This window comes from Oncorhynchus keta, chromosome 24, assembly GCF_023373465.1.
Source record: "Oncorhynchus keta strain PuntledgeMale-10-30-2019 chromosome 24, Oket_V2, whole genome shotgun sequence".
Classification (NCBI taxonomy): Eukaryota; Metazoa; Chordata; class Actinopteri; order Salmoniformes; family Salmonidae; genus Oncorhynchus; species Oncorhynchus keta.
The window spans coordinates 24,031,939-24,041,764 of NC_068444.1; positions in this window are offsets into that span (position 1 = coordinate 24,031,939).

The following is a 9,826-nucleotide window of genomic DNA, read 5'->3' on the forward strand; positions in this document are numbered from 1 at the left end:
TTATGTCGATGCCGGAGTTTGCGAATACAGACCATTATAATAATATATTTGTTGGCGGGGAAACTCAATCATCTCAATAGCGTTGGTGGTTCAGCGGTTAAACTTTTGCCTTCAACGCGGGAGACTGGGGTTCGTATCTCAGCCTTGACATCGCTAAACTAAAATTCATTCGGATTGTAATTATAGGTTTTGCCCGGAAAGATACGGTTGTCCAACTGAACTGAACGTTTTAATAGTTTGTTTAGGTTGAATTGGGAGACTAATTCATTCAAAATAATGGCGAGGCAATTTCTATGTAATTACGTTGTGTTTCCCAAATGATCTGCTGGAATAACCTATTGGGAATGGAATCGTATTTTAAAATGCTGAATCATAAGATGAGACAGTTACCTAAATCTGATTAATTCTAAATAATAATGAAGAGACAATTACGATAGATTTGTGCCCATCGAAATGTTCTTATGAATTTAGCGAAGTACATGGTACGTTTACGTTTTGGGGTAGAGGAAGTTGGAAGGTAAAACTGCGTCATTACGTTGAATACACAATAACGTTCCTCAAATTATGACAGAGAAAATGGGTTGTGTCATTTAGAGGGAAATGTGTGCATTATAGCTTTGAGTCATTTTACAGAAAAAGTTCCAAATACATTTTTTTTAAAGTAGCTGAATATCGTTTTACAATAATTCCCGGTTAATGATTTTGGTTTGATTGTTCAGATAACACCATTTGAAATTAAACAGGAGGTTAAGGTATACTAACATTAGAATCTGTTCTCATTATGGGGAACAATGAAAGGCCCGCAAAGTGGATTGCAGGCTGAGTTTATTTTATGTTAAAGGACAGTCAGTGTACGTTTATCACAGTTGTGTGTGTCTAATGGCAGGGTATTTAAGAAGCATTTTGGAGAGACTGTTTGAAGAGAGACCGAATGGGTTTTAAATATAACCATTAAGGTAATTTAAAACTAATGATTTGATAGATACAATAGAATTATTATAACTATTAGGTTTTATTTGTAGTAAACGTTTTGGGTTTAAGGGGATTTCCATGTTCCCAGAGACAAGATATCTTAAAGGGGTACACTCACATATGGAATATTAGGAGTTTTATTTTCGGAGTTTTAATTAAACAAGTGATTTAAAAAATAATAATAATAAGATAAAGGGTTCTTTAATATGTCTAATATGGTTTGGAACACGAATGTAAGGGGGTAGTGTAATCTTTGACCTGTTTTCATGGCTCTCCCATGTGTTCTGATCAACCACAGGGGGTTCCATTTGAATAATGAATTTGTGGTCATAGGTAATACTGTTTTTTAAGGTAAATTAATTATAATGGAGTTTAATTAACCTATATAAGAACTTTAGAAATTGCCACCATAGACATGTTTTTCAAAAAAAAATCCATGAGTTTAGATGGTCCTTCTGTAGCTCAGTTGGTAGAGCATGGCGCTTGTAACGCCAGGGTAGTGGGTTCAATCCCCGAGACCACCCATATGTAGAATGTATGCACACATGACTGTAAGTTAGAATGTATGCACACATGACTGTAAGTCGCTTTGGATAAAAGCATCTGCTAAATGGCATATATTATATTATTATTATATTATTATATATTAGATGAAGCCAAACAGTGAGACATTTAGTTAAAATGTGGAAATAACACATAGTTGTTACCTGATTGTTATGAGAAAAAGAGCTACAGACAGAGAGGGGGAAAAGGCAGACAGACGAACCCTCCCCGCACTGCTGAGACCTTGAAGGTTGGAGAGCAGAGAGGAGAAGTTTTCAAAGGGCGCCAGGACGAGCAAAGATAACAGAATGGGTAGATAACAGTTACTGAGTGGAGACAAAAGGGAGAATTGGACATGTGGAGAATGAAAGGGGCGCTCCTACATGATAATGTCAGAACAGAAGGATAATTTACTAATCGTACCTAAGTCATTATTTAGAGTAGGTAAGGTTGTTACCTGGGCAGGGCCAGGTATCAAAAGGGGGATGGGTAAATTGTGGTCTAAGATAGGATGGGGCCTATTGGATAATAAACTAATAAAATATATATATATTCTAGCTAACAAATAGGCATAGAGGTTAAAGATATAATCAGATAGAACAAATGAGAAACTGTTTGTTAACCAAACCTGTATGTCCAAGATTTTATGCATTACAGGTGAATTAAAGGAGAAGGCGACTCACTCAATCCAGTCCATGAGGAGAATAGATGGGAAGCAGCCCGTTGGGATGGGGCCATACTAAGTATTCATGGTGACAGCCTTTGCTGTGAGAATAGCTGAAAGAGCTACCGGGGGACATATCACACATTGTTGGAGGGCAAGACACACTGACACTGTCGAACACTGTTCGAGAGAACTGGAATTAACAGAATTCCGGGGGCCATCTCTCGAATGAAAAACTTCCTTTTCCCGTCGATCCATCCCTGTGTTTGTTCATAAATGTGGAGGTGTGTCTGGCCTCTGGCTGCTGATGTGTTGTCTGGGAGAGTGTGGGACTTTACAGGAGTGCCAGTGTACCTGTGTAATGGTGGAGGGTGTCCATATGGGGATTACATGATGACCAACTTGGGACAGTTTTGGGATTGGAGAAGAGGGTATCCTTATACCATAGGGGATCCCACAAAGGTGGATAGGTTTTCCATGATATGGGGAAAACCTGGGAGCACTGTTGAACTCTGTAAAGGCAATGACATCCTACTAACCATTGGTCCATTAAGCTTTCTGATGCAGGAACCTATACCCTCGGTCTGGAAAGGGATGGGGCTGACACGATGGGTGTGTTCTCTGTAAAAGTGCTGCCTGAGCCACAGCGGTCCCAAACGAACCAGAGCCAGACCCAGAAACACTCCTCCACCACTCCAGGCCCAACCCTGTCTCCACCAACCAAAATACCAAACCCTATCCAGGTAATGAATGTTAAGGATATCACAGATAGCGACCAATTGGGTACTGAAATTGGATATGACGGTAGGGAAAATATGTGGTTGGCATACATACGATATACTGCCAAGACATTACAAAGGAACGGCTGTTATTTGTGGCCATACTAGGTCTGTATTGGCTACTCATCCATTTGCCTTGGGAAAGGGGGAAAGATGGAGGTGTGTACTGGAATGTTTTTACCATGTTAAACCCAACTCCACCCTTTGTAAGACTCTGTCTCTAGTGTTCCCGGAAGTCCCTCCTCAAAAGACTCCATGGGGTGTTAAGGCGTACGGAGGTAACTACAGTTGCATCACTGGTACATGTAGGAGTTTTGACTATGGGCGGTTGCCTGCAGCAGATTGTAATAGTAACATAACCATTAATGCCACCTGGCCAGTGAAAGGCTTGAATCAAACTAAGGGTGTTGCTGATGTATGGTGGATGTGTGGCCCAAACAGGCATTTAACACCTGTCCTTAGAGATAACTGGCAGGGTACGTGTGCTTTAGCCAGTCTGATAATACAACTAACGATGATTGAAGTTACAGCTAATCAGCTCCTGGTACTCTAGATATAAGCGTGATGCACCTTGGTCTGAGGTAACGGATAATATACATTACAATCTACTAGGTGTGCCAGTAGGTGTTCCTCGGGAATTCTAGGCCCTATACAGGAATGATTGTTTATGCCATCTACTACCCATTATTGGCCCAGCTATTGTGGATGCCAAACAGACCTCATGGATAAATATAATTACACCCACACTGCCCTTACTGGTATGGCTGAGCAATTGGAGGCTACTACCAGGACCGCCAGGCAGAATAGATTGACTTTAGATATGATCCTGGCCAGTTGCAAAATGTTTGGTGAACAATGTTGTACATGTATACCTAATAATACTATCCCAGATGGGAGCATATCAAAAGCATTGGTTGGGTTGGACGAGCTTTCGGCAGAAATGAAGGGCGTGGCTGGGGTGGAGGAGTCTGGCTGGATGTCTTGGATAGGGGTGTAGCTTGGTGAGTATGCATCACTGGTGGTTACTGGATTTCTGACCCTAATTCTTGTATTTTTGTTATTGATGTGTCGTGCTGCTTGCATCATACCTTGTTTGAAGAAGTCTGTTACAGATGTGGTACAGGCTTCAGGTATGATGCCCTTGCTTGATGCTCCTGAAGGATATGCAGATACGGAATCTAACTTCCGGAGAAAGATGGGGCTAACTGAGGATGACCCCTTGTTTATTGTGGGTGAGGTCATGGAAAGATAACTTCTTAAATACATGACGTGTACGATATAACTTGTCCTCTCTTATGTGAAGGTTTAGAGTCCCTGGGTGGCAAGGAGCCCACCTGGTACAGGATAGGAGTAGCTGAGAGGACCAGATGGTTTATAATAATGCTTTGCTCTGCTTTACTCTGTTTTCCATGACCAAAGTTTTATCCTATATCTAACATGTCAATAAACAATAAAGTTTTATCCTATTTTTGATAAGTGACACCCTTGTGGGTGCCAAAAGGGGGAGACAAAAGCATATTTTTATTTTTATTTGATGTTTTTCTGTAAAAAAAAAAATAATAATAATAATAAACGTTTTATTATTTTCATGAAATGCTATTAACATATTCCTAAGTTGGGACCACTGAAATAAAGGATAATGAATGACGCCCTAGGGGGTGTCAAAAGGGGGACTCAAATTTAACACCATTGAAAAAAAAATAAAAAATTTTTTAAACGAGCTGTTGTTCTCTTTTAAAATTAGGGTTTTAAGTACCTAGGTGGCTGGTAGTCAATCTAGTACATTGTGGGATCGAATGGAGGACATGAGGGTATTTTAAGCTTTGTAGCTTTTATATGATTCATTGCTGAATTTTTATTCACACCCATGTGGGTGTGAAAAGGGGGATTGTGAGGTTCTGTGTTATGCACTATAGCCCGTTACTATATCATATGTGATTGAATATTATCTGCTGTTGGCTTGTGTGGATGTATGTGTTATGCAACATGGCTGACTTGAGACATTGTTAATAATTTCAGGGCCATGGGCCTTTCTCATGATGGAAAAATACAGAATGACATGAAGACAGGGACTGTGCAATGAGTTGGGGGGGCCACATTCAGAACGTAGTGTTGCGAGAACAAACAGTCTTTTGTTAGATAACAGGAGCCAAGTGCCTGATAACTGTATATTCTACACAGCTACAACGACTGACCGCTGAAGCAGTTAGGGGGCTGGGACCAGCCTCTGCGCCAACAATCAACGATAGGCTGGGTGAGTCTAAACCACGCCCGGTCTCTACTCTGACAGGCCGGCTCAGAAGCAGGAACTACCTCTGTCAGAGTATATTTATAAAAATCTTTGTCAGGAACAAGTCAGTTCTCTGTTTGCCCTGCAAGGTGGGACAGAGAGCCCGTATATGCGAAAATTGCATTTAGCACTTATTGCTTAGCTAATAAAAAATACATAGTATACAATCGGTGACTCAATGTCATATTTATCCTGATACCAGATTCGAATTGATGCAACCCTAACACACTACCCTCTGTAGTGCCTTGCGGTCGGAGGCTGAGCAGTTGCCATACCAGGCAGTGATGCAACAAGTTGGGATGTTGCTACAGTTACCCATTACTGGCTAGCTAGTTTTATAGTTTGGTCATTTATTCCAATACATTTCAGAATTCCCCAAAATATGTTTATGAAGCTAGCTACATTTTATAGTGTCCTCACTACTAGACTAAGCCAATTTGCCAACGCTAAAATCAAATATGTTTCTACAATGACTAAAGTGCAGATTAGAAAACGCTGTCGTGCTATCTCCTATCACAATTTGCGTGCTGACTCCATGCTAAATTATCATGCCACTTTGCCACTAGGCATCCTCATAGAAAGGTGTTGATTGAGCTCATTTCATACACAGAGTGGCTGTGAGTTGTCTACTTAGACATACCACATTTTTTTGAACTGAATGTTCAACATAGTAGGAATTCCAACTATACCAGTGAAAGAAAAACCAGGCATTGTGCCAAATCAATGTTTTATTATTATTAGAATCATCACTTCTTTATTAGACGTGGCAGCCGATAGTGGGCACTAGATCTGCACTATCGTCTAGGCTTCATATACATTGGCGTGAATGCTAATTGATTTTAGGACAAACAACTATGTAAACTCATTCTCAAAATCTGATGTACACCTATACCCTGATCTCATTTTTACATTTTAGTTGTTAAGCTGACGCGCTTATCCAGAGTGACTTACAGGAACAGTTAGGGTTAAGTGCCCACCTCAAGGGCACATTGACAGATTTTTCACTTAGTCATATGGGGATTCGAAACAACGACCTTTTGGTTACAGGCCCAATGCTCTTAACAGTACCTGCTCCTCCCACCTATGTCTGTAACCTCTAATCAAGGACTTTGGCAGACTCAGAGGCATGGCGCACTTTGAGTGTCTTTAAAGGGACTGTCTCTGGTTCTACAGAGGTCTATTCAGAAACTTTTTTTTCACTGGGGACAACCCCCTGAGGTGAAGATGCACAGGGTTAATTGAGGGAGTGAGATCGGATTTACGGGATCCATCCAACAGTTCATGTGCAGAGAATTAGTCAGCTCACTGTTTTAATCTGTAGATGGACTCACATTTAAATCAACATGCAAATCACACCTGTTCCCCACTTCTTTTCTCATGCCTCATTTACATATGAGCAGCTTTTGGTTTGGCTCTTTGAAAATGTCAGCGCAGATAACAATCAATGGGAGTGGCTGTACATTATTGTCCTGTTTTGAAAATATTGCCTTCTCAGTTTCAATGGGCATGATGCTCCTGTGACCCAATGACATGTGCCTTAATTTCTTAGTCACCATTTGAGGGACAGCACATTCATATGAATGTTTTTCTCTTGTCAAAGCTCTTTTCTTATCATGGAAGACTTCAGTTACTGGTTTTCTCAACCGTGTACAAACATTTCTTGGAACAATGTTGATTTTCAAAACAGTTTACACAAGACACAGAACCTTGTGGCCTTTTGCATAACAGTAAATACATTTTCAAAATGTATTTGCCATCTCAAAACATAAATATACTGAACAAAAATCTAATTTGTAAAATATTGGTCCCTATTTTCTTCTCAAATTTTGTGCACAAATTTGTTTACATCCCTGATAGTGAGCATTTCTTCTTTGCCAAGATAATGCATCCACCTGACAGGTGTGGCATATCAAGAAGCTGATTAAACAGCATGACACAGGTGCACCTTGTGCTGGGGACAATTTATTTAAAGAGGGAGATCAAGCTGATCCTAACTGTTATAGACCTATTTCTATTTTGCCCTGTTTATCAAAAGTGTTGGTAAAACTTGTCAATAATTAGCTGACTGGCTATCTTGTTGTCTATAGCATTCTCTCTGGTATACAATGTGGTTTCCGCTCAGGTTATGGATGTGTCACTGCAACCTTAAAGGTCATCAATGATGTCACCATTGCCCTTGATTCTAAGAAAAGTTGTGCTGCTATTTTTATTGACTTGGCCAAAGCTTTTGATACGGTAGACCATTCCATTCTTGTGGGCCGGCTAAGGAGTATTGGTGTCTCTGAGGGGTCTTTGGCCTGGTTTGCTAACTACCTCTCTCGAAGAGTGCAGTGTATAAACAACATAGCTCAGGCAGTAGGATGCTCTCTCCTCCATTTATATGCAGATGATACAGTCTTATACTCAGCTGGCCCCTCCCCGGATTTTGTGTTAAATGCTCTACAACAAAGCTTTCTTAGTGTCCAACAAGCTTTCTCTGCCCTCAACTTTGTTCTGAACACCTCCAAAACAAAAGTCATGTGGTTTGGTAAGAAGAATGCCCCTCTCCCCACAGGTGTGATTACTACCTCTGAGGGTTTAGAGCTTGAGGTAGTCACCTCATACAAGTACTTGGGAATATGGCTAGATGGTGCACTGTCCTTCTCTCAGCATATAACAAAGCTGCAGGCTAAAGTTAAATCTAGACTTGGTTTCCTCTATCGTAATCGCTCCTCTTTCACCCCAGCTGCCAAACTAACCCTGATTCAGATGACCATCCTACCCATGCTAGATTACGGAGACATAATTTATAGATCAGCAGGTAAAGGTGCTCTCGAGCAGCCAGATGTTCTTTACCATTCGGCCATCAGATTTTCCACCAATGCTTCTTATAGGACACATCACTGCGCTCTATACTCCTCTGTAAACTGGTCATCTCTGTATACCCGTCGCAAGACCCACTGGTTGATGCTTATTTCTAAAAGCCTCTTAGGCCTCACTCCCCCCTATCTTAGATATCTACTGCAGCCCTCATCCTCCACATACAACACCCGTTCTGCCAGTCACATTCTGTTAAAGGTCGCTCGTATTTTCAGTCCGCTGCAGCTCAGCTAGTGACTGGAACGAGCTGCAACAAACACTCAAACTGGACAGTTTTATTTCAATCTCTTCATTCGAAATCTCAATAAGGGACACTCTTACTGACAGTTGTGGCTGCTTTGCATGATGTATTGTTGTCTCAACCTTCTTGCCCTTTGTGCTGTTGTCTGTGCCCAATAATGTTTGTACCATGTTTTGTGCTGCTACCATGTTGTGCTGCTACCATGTTGTTGTCATGTTGTGTTGCTACCATGCTGTGTTGTCATGTGTTGCTGCCTTGCTATGTTGTTGTCTTAGGCCTCTCTTTATTTTAGTGTTGTGTTGTCTCTCTTGTCATGGTATGTGTTTTGTCCTATATCTTTTATTTTTTTTAAATCCCGTTATTTAAAAAAAATCCTGTCCCCGCAGGAGGCCTTTTGCCTTTCGGTAGGCCATCATTATAAATAATAATTTGTTCTTAATTTAACTGACTTGCCTAGTTAAATAAAGGTTAAATAAATAAAATACTAATAAAAGGCCACTCTAAAATGTGCAGTGTTGTCACACAGCACAATACCACAGATTTCTCACATTTTGAGGGAGCGTACAATTAGCACACTGACTGCAGCAATGTCCATCAGAGCTGTTGCCAGAGAATTGAATGTTGATTTTTCTACCATAAGCCGCCTCCAATGTCGTTTTAGAGAATTTGGCTGTACGTCCAACTGGCCTCACAACCACAGATCATGTGTAACCACGCCAGCCCAGGACCTCCACATACGGTTTCTTCACCTGTGGGATCGTCTGACACTAGCTATCCGGACAGCTGATGAAACTGTGGGTTTGCACAAGAAAAACAATTCTCCACAAACTCTCAGCTCATCTGGCTGCTCGTCGTACTCATCAGGGTCTTGACCTGACTGCAGTTCTGCGTCGTAACCGACTTCATTGTGCAAATGCTCACCTTCGATTGCCCCTGGCATGCTGGAGAAGTGTGGTCTTTACGGATGAATCCAGATTTCAACTGTACTGGGCAGATGACGTTGTGTGGGTGAGCGGTTTGCTGATGTCAATGTAGTAAACAGAGTGCCCCATGGTGTTGGTGGTGTTATCTTATGGGCGGGCATAAGCTACAGAGAACGAACACAACTGAATTTTATCGATGGCAATTTGAATACATAGAAGTACAGTGACAAGATCCTGAGGCCCATTGTCGTGCCATTCATCTGCGCCATCACCTCATGTTTCAACATGATAAGGCATGTCCCAAGGATCTGTACACAATTCATGGAAGCTGAAAATGTCCCACTTCTTCCATGGCCTACATTCTCACCAGACATGTCACCCATTGAGCAATTTTGGGATGCTCTGGGTCGACGTGTACGACAGTGTGTTCCAGTTCCTACCAATATCCAGCAACTTCGCACAGCCATTGAAGAGGAGTGGGACAACATTCCACAGGCCACAATCAACAGCCTGATCAACTCTATGCGAAGGAGATCTGTCGCGCTGCATGAGGAA